This window comes from Hemicordylus capensis, chromosome 3 (assembly GCF_027244095.1).
Source record: "Hemicordylus capensis ecotype Gifberg chromosome 3, rHemCap1.1.pri, whole genome shotgun sequence".
Classification (NCBI taxonomy): domain Eukaryota; kingdom Metazoa; phylum Chordata; class Lepidosauria; order Squamata; family Cordylidae; genus Hemicordylus; species Hemicordylus capensis.
This window is the reverse complement of record NC_069659.1, coordinates 209749993-209768853: the sequence shown is the minus strand read 5'-3', so window position 1 is coordinate 209768853 and position 18861 is coordinate 209749993. Positions and strand designations below refer to the sequence as shown.

Sequence of the window (18861 nt, the reverse complement as noted above, 5' to 3'; positions counted from 1 at the left end):
GACCCTAAGTAGATAGTTTCTTACTGTGGGGTCTGGTCTGGTCTAGTCTAGTGGATGAATGATGGGCTAAGAAGCTCAAGTTCCTTGGCTGGGTGGTAGTCTTGGGCAAGTGTCTCTTTCAGTTTAGACTACCTCACAGGGTTGTCCTCCTGACTAAGGGTAAAATGGAGCCTTGGTTCTTGTCTGCTGTGGTTACCCAGGAGGGTCAGTCATCCCTCACTGGGTCCATTCCCGCCCACCCCCACCCCCTACTGTTTGAAGACTGATTTTTCCAGTCAAGCTTTTAATTTGTCTAATGTATACAATTGTGTTATATGTAGAGCTGACTTGTTCATTTTTCTTTTTAGCTACTGATGATTGTTTGCTCTTAGTTTATTAGTGTTCTTCTCGTTTTATGGTTCTTGAGTTGTAAATTGCTTTGAGTACCTCCAGTTTGGAGATGGAAAGGCAGGCTGTAAATCTCCTCAGCAAATAAGCTAAAGGTGGCTCTGTGTGTGTGTGTGTGGATGCTGGAAAGACATGCTCAATAATGAAGAGGCAGGTCCCCAGACCAAGTCGACTGCTAGCACCCTCTGTCTCATCCTGCACTTGCTTCATGCATCTCCTTTTGCTTATGGTTTAGCAACTGAGAAGTAAATTATGATATGGCCCTTGGCATATCAGATATGGCCCTTGGCAGTGGCATAGAATTATCAGTTTCCAGGCTGGGGGGTGGGGGCATGGGGCACATTGGAGGAGAGCTGTCTTTTGGTAGAAAGGAAAGATTGTGCCATCGAGTCAGTGTTGACTCCTGGCGACCACAGAGCCATGTGGTTTTCTTGGTAGAATACAGGAGGGGCTTACCATTGCCTTCTGTGCATTATGAGATGATGCCTTTCAGCACCTTCCTATATCACTGCTACCCTATATAGGAGTTTCAGTGGGGATCAGTGGGGATTTGAACCATCAGCTCTCTAGGCAGGTTGCTTCCCGCAAGGGTCTTGTGGTAGTAAGGATGAATTCTCCCCTTTGCTAAGCAGGGTCCACCCTGGTTTGCATTTGAATGGGAGACTACATGTGAGCACTGTAAGATATTCCACTTAGGGGCTGGGGTCACTCTGGGCAAAGCACCTGCATGCATAGAGCACCTCGCTTTTCTCCTTGTTATACTACTTTTAATCAGAATCATAGAGTGAAAGGGCCCCAAGAGGCAGCCATGACTCCTAAGAACTTGCTGAGTTGCTACAAAGACAGCACAGGACTGACTGTGTTGTTCAACTGACTGATGAACTTGAGCATGAGAACTTGCTGATGTTACCTGGGAGCCCGGTGGGGGCATTGCTCCCTCCAGGAAATCCTGGAGGGGGCTTGAGCCCCATTACCCCCATGAAATTTATGCCCCTGGCTGTTGGACCCATAGTTGCTGATCACAAAGATAGTTCCTTTAGTTTGTATTTCTTGTGAACTGCCTAAAATAATAATCTAAAAAAAAAAAAAAGATGCTGCACAAAACAAACAAAAGACAGGCTCTGCCTATTTCAGCATAGAGTAAATAACTCAACGCAGTGAACTAAGCCACCATTTCAGATTTCAGGGTGTGTGTGGTGATTCAGCAAGATTTAAAGCCCCCCTCTTGGATACTTTCAGTTTTTAATAATGGAAAGAAAAGTATTTTCAGAGCATTTGTTGTTCTTAATCATTTTAAAGCTCATAATAACTATAGCAATGTTATCCACCCAATAGGCAGGGAGTTAGTGCATAGGACCATTTAATTATTTACAACAGTAGTCACTGTCCACGGGGAATGCTTTCCAACTCTAAATTCCCTGATTCTATGAACCATTTTATGCAGAAAAAACTGCTTTTTATTAGTGTTGCCAAAGTTTTCATTGACACTACTACTTCAGGGTGAAATTGGATAATACTAATATTTATTGTTTAAATAAGTCTTCTCCAACACAGGCAGCCCTTGACTTAAGATGTTGCAGGTTAAGACTGCTGGCACCTAAGATGCCAGTAAATTGCCACCTTGTTTCAACTTTACAGCACTTGCCCTGGGAGGCAAGTCTCCGCTAGAGGACTTCCTGGAGGAGGAGGAGTCTGTGGCAGCTCAGGCTCACATTGTCCTTGAGACTGGTGGTCCTGGTGGCAGCTGCGTATCTGAGGCTGCAGAGAGATTGGCTGACCCGCCCAGCCAATTTTGCACTCCTCGCCACCAAAGAGCTCTTTGGCTCTTCCTTCTCCAGGCTCAGCTGTTGTGCTGCAAGAATGAGAGGGAGACGGCAGGGCCCATTCTCAGCCCACACATTGCATCTTGGCTGCTGCTTGCTTTTCTTCCTTGTCTAACAATTGTGCAGGAGGCGGGGGAGAGGAAATGGAGGAGCAGATGGAGGGGAGCTACACAGCTGCCTTCCTTCTTTCCATGGAGAAGTGAGAAAAAGGGACTGGGAAGGGAGTGGGTGGGAAGGATGAGCGGCTTCTGATTGTTCACCATCAACTCCTCTGCTGTATGTCTGCACATGTGGGACTGATACACCACCAACTTTGACAGCAGTAAGGGGTAGGGGCAGAGGAGCACCTAGGTAATTTTGAAACCTGGACCTAAAGGCCTTTGGAGACACCCCACCCCCTGCTGCAAGTTAAGCATCATCCCCCTACACGCACATGCCGTGACACACTCAGTATTTTTAACATGTGGGTTCTTGAGGGCACAAACAGCAACTGAACTCCCAAGAATGTAAGAATAGGTATATTAAAACAGGTATATTTATGCAAATATGCATTAGCAGAAACATTTCAACACACGTTAACATATTCCCATCCCACATATTTCTTTCCCTGCTCCCCACTCTGTCTCTAAAGCAGAGATCACATGCGGCCACCTGGTGCAAGCCACAGCCATGCTCGGCCACTTGGCGCAGCATGGGCCAATGGCATGGCAACCACACCATCCAGGACAGAAGAAAAAGGATTTGTGGGCCCCCAGGGGGATGGAGGCCTTGGACTTCCACCCAGAGGTCCAGGGTTAAGAGCAACTCTGGGTGGGGCTGGAAAAGGGTGTCTGACCTTGGTTCAGGAACCAAATCTACATTTATAACATTGTTTGCTATGGGAAAATAGATTCCTACTTAAGGTGTTTTGACTTAAGACACATTTTCCAGGAACCAATTGTGTTGTAAGTCTGAGGACTAATGTATCAGGTTTGGACCCAAAGAATCTTATGGGTGTATTTGAGACCAAACTAGATAGGATGTTAAACCCCTCTAAATAATCTAGTTTGGGTTTTTCTTTTTCTTTTTAGAATAACAGCTGCTGGCGGGGGTAGGGGTGGGGGGTGCAATACCAACAGTCTGGTTTGGGATAGTAACATGGGAGTAGAAGGTGTCCAGTCCTCTAATTCCATGTTGAAAGTTTTCCCCAAGCAGCTTTCTGCCCTTGAAAGATGCCATTTATTGTAAATGATACCTTTGGGGGCAAAAAAACTTCAGATGGGTGTGGGGGAACTTCTGGTGGAGGTGTTGCACTCTACTTTGCTCCCATGCCATGGTCTCGATCTGGATCACCCTCTCCACATGACTGCTGTTTCAAAGGGCCAGGGGTGGGGGGCAGAAATCCCAAACCAATTGATGATGTGTTTAATGTTATGTCTAGTGTGGCTCTTGATTCCAGCCATTTGACTTCTTTGTTTAGAATAGCAAAGTTAAACTTTGTAAAATATTATGGAAAAATGTAAAACACATTTTCACTAGAACTTTTACAAAAACCATTGGCTGACATGATGCACAACCCTCTGCTGCTGGAAGGAGGACTGGGAGTGTGCAAGCGGCCCTCAGTGTTCCTGCACTGAAAGCTGCTTTGCACAGCAGTCTGGGTGTGGAGGGGGAAGTGATTTTTGCATCTTCCCCTTCCCTCCTAAAGCCCTTTCCAGTTGTAGAAATCTGTTCCCGAGAATCATGTGAGGCTCCAGCAGGCACCTATGTAGATAATCTGGTTTCTGTGTACAAATCCCCTTCTAGATCAGACTCTGTTCCTAAAAAAGATGGTTTATGAGTTAGAAAAATCCTCTATCCAGCCCTCAATGCTGCCAGCACTAGTCAAAGAAATGGAGGCTATTCACACAAGCATGCAAAACCAGGCTAAGGGAGCCCAGCCTGGTTTTGCACGCTCGTATGAGCCACCAGGATTGCACCCAATCTCGGTGGCTGCTCAGTGGCAAACCTGCCTATGAAGGCTCCTGCTAAAATGAGGTTAAGGGAACGAGTGCTCCCTTAACTTCATTTTTTTTATCATGTGTCAGCCATGCCTGCTTGCAGCTGGCACACTTGGGGGTGGTGGTGGTGGTAGATCCTAGTAATGGACTGCTCACTTGCACAGTGCATTATTGGGCTCTGGGGATTGGGACAATGCGTAGCAGTGTGTCCTGGCACCCCAACCCCCTGAGCTGCCAGGCGAGCCGCTGCTTATCTGTGCAGGCGATCCGCCCACTGATCATGAGGAGAGCTCTATGGTTGACAAAATGTGTGTGTTATGGGTGTATCACCACTACCAAGGCTGTTAGGTGAGAGTGCCATCTATCCATTGGGAGGGGGCAGTAGCGGAGCCAGGCCAGCGGCGGCCTGTGTCTGGCCACCGCGGTGGCCCCATTCACCCCGCCCCCTACATCTGACATCAGACGGGGGCGTGGTCTGGCTCCCGAATGGGTCTGCACGGTCCCATTTGGGAGCTAAACCAGACCTACTGCAGGTGATGTCGAATGCGGGGGGCGTGTCAGAGCCACGAGGCGTGGCCCCTGAAGGGTGGCATCCCGGGATCTTTGAAGTCCAATGGTGGCTATGCCCCTGGGAGCGGGGTACCTCACACAGGTCCTCTTGCATACAAAGATTTCTAGATCAGGGCCTTACATATGAACCATTAGTGGCCAATAAATATTGGATATGTGTTGTTCAATATGTGTTGTGTTGTGTTGTTCAATATGTGTTGGTAAAATGTGATAAACAGCCCCTAAATATCATGTGTGCTATACTAGTGTGAAGAAATGCAAATAGGCAAAGGGTTTCTAATCATCACATGATGCATGGTTGTAGCCCTTGAATATGTAAGAGCTGAAACAGATAATTATCTATTGTGAATCATTGTTTATAAGTAGAAATAAGTGAAACAGTCAAACCTGTCTGTGACACAGCTAAGTGTGATTTCATACACTTCTAGAGCTCTTCACAAGGTGTCCAGAGTTCTAAAGCTCTTTCATAATCCTTTAGTGAGTCTTATGTCTTGCTCAGGTAATACTTCAGAAATGAGCTGTTCAGAAGTGCGTTGTTACATTCTATTATTATGAGCCACATTATACCAATATGTAATGGAAAACTAGTTTCTGGTTGATAAATGACAATTTATAGGGCTTAGATCACAGTGTTATACTTGATATTTAAGGCCAATTCCTATACACATAAGTAAGTCCTTATGAGTTTAATGGGAATTACTGAGGCTATTCCCACAATACCTAGAAAGTGGGCTAAGGGAGCTTAGCCCTCTTTCCAGGGATCGTGGAAATCACTGGGCTCACAGGCGAGCCCAGTGCTCCCAAGGCAGCTAGCCCGCCTATTTCCTCCTCCCTTTAAATGAGGTTAATGGAGTGAGCGCTCCATTAACCTCATTTTTTTGCTAGTGTTCATCTTTTTGCTCGTGGGCTAAGCCCGCTCTCCCTACAGACCTGGAAGAAGCTCTTCTCACCGATTGTGAGAAGAGCGTCACTGTCAGGCAAATGTGTACAAGGATTGAAGCCTTAGATATTTGTGTAAAAACATATACAAGAAGCTCTGGTAAGAACTAATCTGCCTACTTTCCTTGCACTATCCCTACAACTGGACTAGATTTGGTCCAAATCAATTAGGCAGTTCACAAGTTAGCCCAGTTGCGCCTCAAATGTTCACACGTCCACCATTTTTAATTGAGGTGGATGAGATCATCACAAACTATGCCTTTGAGGTGTGTCAGGACCCGTGGTTGGGACTGGGAGATTAGTGTTTAAAATATATAGATATTAAAATGAAAAAAATATGTTTGTGAACCTTTGATTTGTTTTAAACCCTTTGACGTCATTCACACAATCAGAAACTGTGTTCTACCTGGGTTTGGGAGCTGTGTGTGCTCCCAATTTTTGATTGTGTGGAAGCAAGGTAGGAGGAAAAGCAACCCAGGTTTTCCTCCTACCTTGCTTCCACACAATGAGGTGATTCTCACGATCACCCAAAAGCAGGCTAAGAGAACCTAGCCCACTTTTGGGTGATCGTGTGCTGCAACAGGAGCTGCACAGCTCCCGGTAGCTAACTGCCCTAAATACCCCTCCCCTAAGATGAGGTTAATGGAGCGAGCGCTCCATTAACCTCCTCTTTTTGCTTGTGTGTTGCCATGGTGCGCGGCAATACATGAGTAGACCCCCCCGACCGGAAGCCTTCAAGCAGCCTCCCAGGCTTGGGGGTCTCTCCAGGATGCCCCATGCGCTCACATGGGGCATCGTGGAACTTCTGGGGGCTTTGGATTTCTAACACTGACTTTGGTATTGTGCCCAAGTGGTAACGTGGAGAGAATTAAGTAGACACAGTTGAAACAGTTTTAAAATTCTAAATCATAGAAAACAAGTTCATTCTTGTACAATAGCTTCAGTTGTTTTTTTACTGACTACAGTGTAGGGTCAAATGTGTAATGGTTTCTGAGACCTTAGAACTGGCAATTCTGTACATCACCTCTTACATTTCAAACATTTTTCAAACTCAGGTACTTATATAAGATTGTATCAGTACATCAACAAAGGCTTTACTTTCAAATTAATGAGGTGATTGTGTATAAATAACAAGCTTCTCTAGATTTCCAACTCCTTTACTGGGATACAACCTCCCTGGCAGGAGTATATGGTATATTCAACCATACACTCCCAGTATTTACATTTGATAGTCAAGCTTGCTTTACAGCAGTCGTGTCTGGTGTGTAAAACCTACCCACCAACCTCCCACTTCCACCCTCAGTCCTGCCCTAGAGACCCTAACCAGAGATCCTATATCCAGCCTTAACCATCCCTATCTGAATCCATCAGTTAACTCCAACTGAATTTTATAGTCAGGTGTTCACTCCATTTCAAAGCCTTCCCTTAGGAATTCTCTCCAGAGGAGGTTCTTAAGTTTAAATTCCTCTGGATTGACAGTGTTTACTAGCCAATCCCTATGTGTCCCTAGAACTGCACCAAATTTGGTCCAAATCGGTTCCCACTTGCACCTCATATGGTCACGTGCCTGCCATCTTGAATTGGGGTGGATGACAGAATCACAAACTACACCATTGAAGTGACCCTATGTGTCCCTACAGCTGTAGCAAATTTGGTTCAACTTGGTTAGGCAGTTCACATTAGCGCACTTGTGCCTCAAACGTTTACGTGTCCGCCATCTTGAATGGAGTGGATGACACTATTACAAACTATGCCTTTGAGGCATCCCTGTGTGTCCCTTCAGCTGTAGCAAATTTGGTTCATATTGGACAAGGCATTGCAAGGTTGATAGGGGGACACACAGAGAGAATGCCGGATGCTTTCATCAGCTTACTTTCTTTAATGAAAGTAGGCTGACAAGGGATCAACTTGAAAATGGCTGTATAGATGATTACTGTATTCCATTTTGCTGAAAGGTCAGATGGTGAGTTTTAGAGACTGGCATTCTAGAAACATAGTGACAGAAGCTTTTAGGACCTTTCTAGGAATTTGTCATCATCCTTTTGCTCCTGTTGACGTAGACCCCAGTCCTGCAAACTCTGAAAACAAACACATGCAGCAAAGATTTATTCATACACGGAGCTTACCCACACATTGGTAAGATGGCTGCTACCCAGCCTCTGTTGAAATTAGGGAAGGGAATGTTGCTTCACGGCTAGCCCAAAACTGTGATTGCTGTAACTGTTCTGTTCTAAGGAGGAGCCAGACAAGCTTTCCCAGTTATGGAGCTGCTATCACCTGTCTGCTCACCTTCCCCAGCTGCTGTGTTGCCCAATCATCAGATTCAGAGTACTCGGAAATTACATGTAACATGTACATAGAGAGTGAGTGAAACTTTACTAGTACCGCTTTGCATCAGCCTGAAGTAGCAAAATATGTCAGAAGAGAACCACAGGGAGCCCTATTCCCAAGGAGATGGATGGCCATGGATACTATTACACATTGAACTGAACAATTTGAAGTTCTAGGGGCAGCACTACAGGGTTTAGGGGGGTTATTTTTAATGGCTGGGGGGTACAAGGCCTATTCATTTGCAATATCTGTTTTATGTGGTATCTGCTTTTTCATTATAACACTGGTTGTATTTACAAATGTACAAGCAGAGACTTCTAAGGCTGACAGCACAACTGCTGATCTTCCTGCTAGATTCCCAGAGAGCAACTGTTTCAGCCAACCAGTGTTCCCTCTAACAGGGGATTCCAAGTCCAAGATATTGTTAACTACAACTCCCAGAATCCCCAAGAAAAAAGCCTTTGCAGCTGGGGATTCTGGGAGTTGTAGTCAACAACATCTGGAAATTCCTGTTAGAGGGAACACTGCAGCCAATTCCAGTGTGGACCTCAGTTCTAACCAACTCCAGTTAAAACTCTCCACCCTGCCTGCCTCTCTCTCAACACAAATTGCAAAATTTGATCCAAACTGTATCTCTGTCTTCCTTCTGTTAGTTGGAAGGAGTCACCTTCCCAAACTGATGGCAATTATATCCCAAAGATATATCCATCTATTGAGGGACAGTACGACTCTCTTGTTAAAATCCCTAGCCACTTATTAAATGATTGTCCATTTATAGCAATTAAGTGTAATGCAGTCCCACTGTTCTCCAGTACTGGTTCCTTACACTCTTTTAAGCGCCACCTTTGGTTACAATGTTGACATTATGCACATGTGCCACTGTGTTCCTCAAACCCCTATTAGGTCATTGTATATTATGTCATCAGCAGCCATTTGACCAATCATATTATTTATCTGATTCTTATTAGCTATTTCCAAGGTGCTTTGGGTAGGTTCAACATTGATTGTAGATAACTTGTATGAAGCCCAATGTAAATGAATATCCAAGAGTAAAACTGCACCTCATAAGTATTCATAGAAATTAAGCCTGAGGCCAAGATTTGATAAGTGACTGGAGACTGAGTTATCTCAGTATTCTGGGATAATTTAGAGGAGACTGGCTTTAATTCGATAAGCAGTCTCTGAATACCTATGTCTAGACATAGGCAAGATGGAGACTTGTGAAAACTGATATTTATTTATTTACTCATTCATTCAACTCTAAACTGCTTTTTACTTTTATATTCGAAGTGGAAATGCTGTGTACTTCTGGAATGGCTGCACTTTAACACTGGCATTTTTAGCCTACTTTCCAGCAGGATTATGAGATCACCTGGCATTTTGTGTGTCCGTGTGTGTGCCCCCCACTAACAACTTTGCAATGACTATACCAATATGAACCAAATTTGCTACAGCTGTAGGGACACCTAAATGGCGTAGTCTGTGATGATGTAATACACTTCAAGGCAAGATGCGGATGCATGAACATTTGAGGCCCAGGTGGGCTAACTTTTAACCACCTAACCGATGTGAACCAAATTTTCTACAGCTGTAGGGACACATAGGGATGCCCCAATGGCATAGTTTCTGATGATGTCATTACCCCAGTCCAAGATGGTGGATGCGTGAACATTTGAGGCACAGGTGGGCAACTTGTGGACAGTCTAACCTCATTGAACCAAATTAGGTACACTTGTAGTGAGTGACACACGGGGACATCTCACTGGCATAATTTGTGATGATATCATCCACCACAATCCAAGATGGTGGACACATGAACGTTTAAGGCACAAGAGGCGTGGCCTGCCTAACCGATTTGAACAAAATTCCTGCCTGAACGTGTTGCTGGAAATCCTCTTCACAATTGCACTGGCACCTGCAGGTTGGAGGGCTGGGTGAGGCCTCCCTTGAGGAGTATGGTCAGTTGGTGGAGGCTGGGGAGCCCCATTGAGGTGTGTGTCTTGAGTCTCTGTGTCTTCCTCGAGCAGAGCCAGGGTCCTCTAGGGTTCTGGAAGGAGCTGAGGTATCCATAAGTGACTGCACTTCTGGATCTGGTTCTGATTCTATGAACTCCTTGGAGTTGACATCGGGTCTCTGTGACTCATCGGGGCTGTCTGGCCATGTGGGAGTGGGATGATCCTCCATGGAACTGCTTGGGAATGGCTCCTCATCTGATGAGGAGTCCCCTTTCTCTGGTGGGATGTTCAAGGAGTCAGGACTGATTCCAGATAGGCTCCTGACATCTTCATTGCAGAGGATGTTTTCTTTAGTGTGCTTTCTACACACTTTGTCTAATAATTTAGTTCCTGTTCACAAGATCTTCTCCCAGTCCTGGTGTTTTCACTTTAGCCTTGATCACATTACATACTGTGAATAATAGGCTCTCATCAAAACTTTGCAATATCGGCTGTTTGCCTAGAGGCATTGCTGCCACATTATGTTTATATACACATATATATGAATGGTGAAACATGTAGTTAAAATACAAGGTTTTGACATCTGCATGGACATGTAACTGGTGTATGGCTTTTTCCCCCTGCCTGGTGCTCATCAGTCTGGGATGATGCACTGAGCATGCTCAAGACAGGATGGAAATTAAGCGGTTGTACTTCTTCTCACCAGGTGGTGCCAACCCCAGTTTCGACCCTGTCTTGCTCAAGGCTCACACGCTTGTGTTTGGCTCTACTGAAATTGGCCTTTAGGCTTAGCGTTTCCTTCTCCCTGCTCCTTATCACCCATTGTGTAAGGGCGCGAAGGACTCTGCCTATAGTATTTCTGTAATTTACCATCGATAACTCCAAATTCTTTCTTTATTTCTGATTTGGCTGATTGGCGTTTTTTGCTTTTGTTTTTACTGTTTGTTTGTTGCTCGGGCCCCTTGCTGGGCCTTTTTTGGCTGACTCATGGAGGTAGCTCACGCAGAGGAGCTACTTCAGGGCTCCCTCTCTGAGGGATCTGTTGTTCCCGATCTTGTGGCTGAGGGCTCCTAGCCTATTGCCGGCACCTTGACAGCAGCGGAGACAGCCTTACCCGCTCAGGCGGCGGCTTCTGCCACGATGCCTATCCTTTCCCTGCGCTCAGTCACTGATGCACATCAAACATGCAAAAGAGGGGAATGGCGTAAAAGCCAAGGAAGTCAAGAGGCTGGCTGAATCCGTCCGGCTTAGCGAACACGTTCTCATTCGAGCTGTTTGCCGGCATTCAAAGTCGTATAAGAAGGGGCAAAAGAAGGGGAAGGACGATCAAGCACCCATTAGCACTTCCCCAGTTGTGGTGGCAGAGGGTCATCTGGCTGGTCCACACTGCCCCCCCATTGGATAAGTGCCCGGTACACAGTGGAGACTCTCGGGGCACTGAGGATCACGCAGAGGTCGTTCCAGTGAAGCTGTCTGGGGCCGGGGGGGGGGCAGGTAATCTCCCCGCCCCCAGTGGGTCCCAGTCCCGCTATTTTTCTGCCCAATGTGTCCTTATGGCTTAAAGATTTTTTCACTAAAGAGTGCCTTCCCATTTTATTGCGCCTTTCTGCCGATCAAGCTCTGGTAGCCCTGCTACAGCCCCCCTCCGCCCCCTACTGTGAATCCTTCTGGTGAGGCCAGGCCTTTCAGGCCCCCCTCCTCATCACCTCCAGTCTGGGGAGGGCAGCTATTCCCTTGTCGGAGAGGGGGTGTTTTCTTCCTCAGCCTCCCAGGCGTAGGCACAAACGGTGCAGAACTCTTCCTTCCTCTGATTCTGACCTCCCGATTAGACCTGCCAAGGTCCCTAAGGGCCCTAGGAATCCTCCCCCTGCCCCTTCCCAACCAGCCAATCCTTCCGTCTTCCCTCCCCCTCCCTCTCTTCACCCTGCCGTGCCTAACCCTGCTCCCCTGGTGCAACCTTCCTCAAGTTCTGAGCATGAATCCCATATCTCACCTCAGGAGAACTCGGATAAGGAGGAGGGGGAAGCCAGAAACACCTATTTCAGCACACCTATTTAATTCTTCTGATTTTGATATTTTATTGTCCAAAGCTAAGAGGGCAATTAAGGATGTTGTGCCTGTGGATGTGACCTGTCCCCAAATCTTACTCCCGAAGTCACGGTATGTTGGCTACTCCCAAGGTGGATCCGCCAGTGGTCCAAATGATTTCAGGTACCCTCCTGAACATTGAAAGTCAGGAACAACTCCACTCCACTGAGGACAAAAAGTGTGATGCTCTTTTAAAAAAAGGCTCATGAGGCATCCACCACTGGGATCAGGGTGGCTGGGGCCAATTCTATATTCGCTAGAGCCTCTATACTGTGGGATAAGCAGTTGGTTCCACTGATTCCCCCAGGCAATTCTAAGCTAAGACAAGGCATCAATAAGTTAGCCAAGGCAGCTGCCTTCATGGCAGATTCAAGCCTTGATTGTATACATCTAGGGCTCTGGCCTCAGGGTTGTTCTCCGTAGGTCCCTTTGGCTTAAAGGGTGGCAAGTGAACTCTAAATCAAAACTTGCACTCACGAACTCTGCCTTTGTTGGTTCTAATCTCTTTGGCCCCTCCCTTGATCTAGTCCCAGTGGAGACCAAGGATAAAAAGAAGGTGATGCCCTCCACCAGGAGAGAGTTTCATAAGGGCTCCTGTTACCCATCGGGCATCTTTCGTGGCCAAAGACAATATCAACCACAACCATCCTTTCGTTATGGGGAATCCAGACAGTCCTCCTTCAGAGGTGCAGGTAGATTCCAGTGGAGGGCATGAGGCAGAGGCTCCTTCAGGTCCCAGGGGAACCGAGCTCCCAGCTCAAACCCCCAGTTCAACAGGAGACAATGACGCCCAGCCTATAGGGGGCAGACTGCAATGGTTCGCCCTCACCTGGCTGTCCACCACCCAGGATCAGTGGGTGCTGAACACGGTCACCAAGGGCTATTCACTGGATCTGACACTTCTTCCTCATGACCTTTTTTGTTACCCCCTGTTCTTGGAAACCAGAAAAGCATCTCAAGATGACAGAGGTCATTCTCCACCTATTTCAGATTCAGGCGATCGAACCCATGCCTTAGACTTCAAGATGTTCAGGCATCTACTCACTTCTGTTCCTGGTGCCAAAGAAAGATGGGTCCTGGAGAGCGGTCCTGAATCTGAAACGCCTCAACCGCTTTATCAAACAGCGAAAATTTCAGATCAACTCCCCACATTCCATCAAGCAGGCAGTACTTCTCACGGATTTCCTGGCCTCTGTGGATCTTTGCAAAGCCTACCTCCATGTCCCCATCCTCCCGGACCACAAGAAATTCCTCCACTTTTGTTACAACAACCTTCATTTTCAATACAGGGCTCTTCCGTTTGGTCTGGCCGCAGTGCCTCGAGTCTTCACAAAGGTCATGGCGGCTCTCACAGCTCATCTTTGCCTGCAGGGGGTTTGTATTCATCCATATTTGGATGATCTGCTGATCAGAGCATAGTCTTTTCAGAGGGCCCAGAAGCACATCCATCTCACTCTGCAGTGCCTGAGTGACCACAAATTCATTGTCAACCAAGACAAGAGTCATCTCCACCTGTCCCAGTCCCTGCAGCATCTGGGAGTGATTTTCCATACCGCTCTTGTATTTTTATTCCTCCTTCCAGAGAGGAAAGTGAAGATTTCAGACACTCTCTCGCCTCTGCTCCAGACTCGGACTCTGTGGATCTGATGTTGTTGGCCCATGTACTGAGTCTGATGGTGGTGGCCACTATGGACTGTGTGCCCTGGGCCAGGTGGCATTCTCAGCTCTTGCAATGGCTCTTTTGTCCCTTCCAGGATGACATAATGGCTGTGATGCACTGGCCCATGCCTCTAACTCCTCAGGTCAAGCGATCGTTCCTATGGTGGCTCTCCCTGGCCCTGGATGTTGGCCTGGCCTTCATGGAGCTCCAGCGGATCCTGATCACAATGGATGCCAGGCTCTTGGACTGGGGAGCGGTCTGTGGAATCGCTCAGCGCAAGGAGCCTGGATTGCCTCGGAAAGCAGGTGGAGCATCAACCACTTGGAACTCAGGGTGGTCAAGCTCTCTCTCCTCCATTTCCAGAAGCTGGTCTGGGGCAGACATGTATTGATTCAGACGGACAACACCACTGCCCAAGCCCACATCAACAGCCAGTGGGGCTCTTGCTCCAAAGGGCTAATGAGGGAATCCGATCTTCTGTTTGCCTGGGCCGAATGCCACATCCTCTCCATCATAGTGGTGCACCTCAGTGGAGAAGACAACACGCAGGCGGATTGGCTGAGCTGTCAGGCGGTCGATCCTTCAGAATGGAGGTTGCATCCTCAAGTGTTTCAACAGATCACCAAACGGATGGACGACCCCCTGGTGGACCTGTTTGCATCCCGGAGCAACGCCCAGGTCCCCAGGTTCCTACTGAGGTTTCTGATTACCCAGTCAGAGGCCGTAGACGCTCTCTTGGTCCCCTGGCCACCTGGTCTCCTATATGCTTTCCTTCTGATCCTGATCATCACCAGGGTTATTCAGAAGCTACATCTAGAACGAGCAGAGGTCATACTCATCACTCCCCACTGGCCTTGATGGGCATAGCTTGTCAATCTGATCAATCTGTCAGTATCCCCTCCGTGGCATCTACCTCTTCACCCAGAGCTTCTCTCTCAGTCTTGGACATCTCAGATCCAGGCACACAGTCCTTATATCTGCATATCTCCCGCTTCCTAAAAGGAGCATCTAATCCGGCTCCTCCACCGGTGCCTTGTTTCCCGACTTGGAACTTCAATAAGGTGTTGAACTTCTCCTCCCTTCGAGCCACTAAGTTCAATCCCTCTGAAGATCTTGTCATACAAGACTCTGTTCTTGGTGGCCATCACATTGGCATGGAGGGTGTCAAGAGTTGGGGGTCCTCTCAGTTCACAAGGATTTCTGCATTTTCTAACCTGAGGGGGTTATCCTCCGCCTGGACCCCACCTTCCTGCTGAAAGTCAATACCATGTTTCATTGCTCACAAGACCTCATTTTGCCATTTTTCTGTCAGAATCAGAGTCATCCGAGAGAGTGCCTGTGGCACAAGTTGGATGTCCAGCACGCCTTCCATTTCTATGTCCGCCATACCAAAGAGCTACAGAAGTTGGATGGCCTATTCGTCTCCTACTCTTCACACAGTCTCTGTCTGAAGGCTTCTAAGTCCTCCCAGGCAACTAGAGCTTGGATTAGAGCTTATATTTGTTTGGCCTATGAGTCGTAGAATCTGGCACCTCCAGTGGACATCTTGGCCCATTCTACACGCAGCACTGCTACCTCTGCTGCCTTTGCGACACAAATTCCATTGGCTGTAAGGCCGCTACATGGAGCTCTGCTACCCCCTTTATTCACCATTACAAGGTGCCCTCCTTTGCTACGGCTCAAGTGACCTTTGGTCGAAGGGTCTTACAGCAGGTCGTTTGACATCCATGCCCACCCATATTGGAGGGTTACTGCTTGGGCAAGTCCCAGACTGATGAGCTCCAGCCAGGGGGAAAGGGACATTGGTCTTATCCGTGAAGGGTCTTTCCCCCCGGAGCTGGAGTTCATCAGGTCCTCACTGGATGCCTCGTCTACCGACACTGCTGTGCGAGGTGTATATAGCTTTTTTGTGGGTGGTCTGGTTGTTTTTGGGAGGAGGCAGACTCCAGGGTTTATAGTTATTTTCTCCCTTCTGTTTTTTCCTGACTTCTTCCCCCCTTCCATTGGCATTTGTTAGCCTTCTGTTATGTCTGATGTTTTTTCTTCTTTCAAGTTATCCATCTCTCAGCAGAGCCAACCTGATGAATATCTTGTCTTTCACATCGGTCCCGAAACTGGGGTTGGCACCACCTGGCGAGAGGAAGTAGAACTGCTTAATTTCCATCCTGTCTTGAGCATGTTCAGTGCATCATCCCAGAATGATGAGCTCCAGCTCTGGGGGGAAAGGACTCCGGGTAAGACCAATGTCCCTTTTTCTTTCTTTTTTCTTTTGCAGGAACTTGGTGCTGAGATATTTGAATATTGACCAACATCGTGAATAATGCAGCACAGGCACTATTGAGATGCATGTGTGCTATGGATGGATGGATTGATTGATTAAGTGCCATCTGATTCAAGGACAAATCAAATTGCCCCAATTCATCATGAATCAATTCATGTTACAGTCACCATTTGTCTCTCTGTTTTTCAGTTGATGCTTGGTTTTCTGTCATTGGCTTCCGATTGTCTTGAGATCTCCTTGCTTCTTGATTGGCTTGTTGTCAGTCAAATCAAGTGTTGGCATGGGCATCTGTGCCCCCATTAGCTGGGGGGAGGGATCAGGGAGGGGGGAGGCCAAAGGAGGGAGTTTAAAAATGTATTTAAGGGGCTGCTTGGAGGCAGAGAGAGCCATTGCTTGTTGTGCCTCAGGAGAGGATCATCGGAGAGAGCAACAGCACTGAGAGCAGAGTGGTGGTGCTGGTCTGGGCCTGCCTGCTTGCCTGGCCCCTATGAGTGGAGAGAGAGACAGAGGCTTATCTGACTCTCTCTATTGAAAAAAAAAATCCTTTTAATTCCCCACCCCCATGTGTGTGTGTACCAGCAGCACCGGTGGCTTTAACTGGGTGCTGCTTAGAATCTCTCTCTATATTTCTCTTATGTGTACCTGTTGTTAATCCCATGTGTGGCAGCTCTCGCAAGAGTTCATGAGCAAGCTGCCAGCAGGGGAAGAGGAAAGCGGCACTGCCAGAGGTGAGGCAGGAAACAAAACGGCGGTGGGCAGAGGGAGTAAATGGTGGGTGGGGGGAAGTGGCAGCGGGTGGTACGGGAGAGAAAGCAGCAGCAGCGGGCAGGGGGAATTAGAGGCGCAGTTGTTCTGCACCCAGCCCAGCTAGTTTTATTTTATTATTCTTAGCCACCCCCACCCCCAGTGGCTTTACTAACTGGGTTGCTGTGTGTGCTGTCCCCCTGATCCTGCTAATTATTTTAAAATAGTACCAGGAGCCCACTAGCTTAACTGGGTGCTGTTTGGAATTTGTTTCTTTGGTTTCTTTTCTCTCTCATTGCTTGTAGCCACCCCCCCCCTAATAACTGGGATGCTGTTATTTCCCCCATAATTTTATTTAAATTGTACCAGCAGCCCCCAGGCTTTTAACTGGGTGCTGCTTGGAATTTTATTCCTTTTTTGTTTTTTCTCAATAACTGGGGTGCATCTAACATCTTCCCATGTTAGCAAAGGAGGGAGCATTGTCAGCTGCTAGCCCAGCCAGATTACTCTCTCCATCCTTCCCAATCCCTGTTGGTGCTTGTGAGGAAAAACAAGAGGAAGTCATACTGGTTGTTCCTGGGCCTTCTTGGCCCTGGATAGGGGGTGGTGGTGGCGGTGGTGGCGGCGGCGGCTCCCAAAACAAACCAGCAGCCCCAGTACCAGCACCACCAATGCAGTCCCAGACAGAGAGCAGCATGCTGTGGTACCACTTTAAGCTCCGCCATGGTCACCCACCCCATGCTGTCTGCATCCACTGCAGGACACAGAGGAAAAGACTCTAAGCATCTTGAGACGATGGGGATGTTGCAGCAACTGTGATGGCATCATCTGGGGGCCCCTGCTCCTCCTGGCAGCAATAGGCCTGGTGTATCCTTGGATAGTGACTAGGCACCGGCTCCTGCTCCCAAGCAGGGGACATTGCCTGTGTGGTGGGTGCAGTCAGTGGGCAAGTGGTCTGGTTGCTCAGATCCTCATCTCATCACCTGGGCTATTGGGGAGATGATCACTTTGGACTACCAGCTATTCTGGGTGGTGGAGAATGCTGGCTTCTGGTGGCTGCTCTGACTGCTTGCCCCCAATTACATCATCTCCTCATGCACCACCTTCAGCAGGCGGGTGGTGCCCTCCCTGTACCTGTTGTACATCAGTGCCTGACACCAGCATGTACTTCACTGCAGAGCTGTCAGCCAGGGTCCAGCACCAACCTGAGGCCATGGTGTGACATCCAGAAACAGTCTGGGATGTACACTTACTCTGGAGAAGAAGAGAAGAAATAAGATTTCTTCTTATGCTAAAAGATAAGCTCCAACCTTCTGTGGCTGGCAAGGTAATTGAGAGGGTGGTGGCCTCCCAGCTCCAGAAAGTCTTGGAGGAAACGGATTATCTAGACCCATTTCAAACTGGCTTCCGGACTGGCTATGAGGTGGAGACTGCCTTGGTCGGCCTGATGGATGATCTCCAACTGGGAACTGATAGAAGAAGTGTGACTCTGTTGGTCCTTTTGGACCTCTTGGTGGCTTTCGATACTATCGACGATAGTATCCTTCTGGAGCATCTAAGGGGGTTAGGAGTGAGAGGCACTGCTCTGCAGTGCTTCCATTCCTACCTCTCGGGCAGGTTCCAGATGGTATCCCTTGGAGACTGTTGTTCTTCAAAATGTGAACTTTTGTATGGTGTCCCTCAGGGCTCCGTATTGTCTCCGATGTTGTTTAACATCTACATGAAACCACTGGGAGAGATCATCAGGAGATTTGGTGCAGGGTGCTATCAGTATGCTGATGACACCCAAATCTATTTCTCCATATCAGCATCATCAGGAGAGGGCATAACCTCCCTAAATGCCTGCGTAGAGTCGGTAATGGGCTGGATGAGGAATAACAAACTGAGACTGAATCCAGATAAGATGGAGGTACTCATTGTGCAGGGTTGAAACTTGAGACACGATCTTGATCTGCCTGTTCTGGATAGGGTCACACTTCCCCAGAAGGAACAGGTATGCAGTCTAGGAGTGCTTCTGGACCTAAGTCTCTCCCTGGTGTCCCAGGTTGAGGCAGTGGCCAGAGGTGCCTTCTATCAGCTTCGGCTGGTACACCAGCTGCCCCCA

The 18861-nt window shown here is 47.8% G+C and overlaps 1 long non-coding RNA gene across 3 annotated transcripts in view; it reads left to right on the top strand.

Annotated features, from left to right (window-relative positions):
- LOC128350664 (uncharacterized) overlaps positions 1-18861 on the top strand; it is a 57419-nt gene that overhangs the window by 186 nt on the left and 38372 nt on the right. The gene's annotated exons all lie outside the window — the stretch shown is intronic.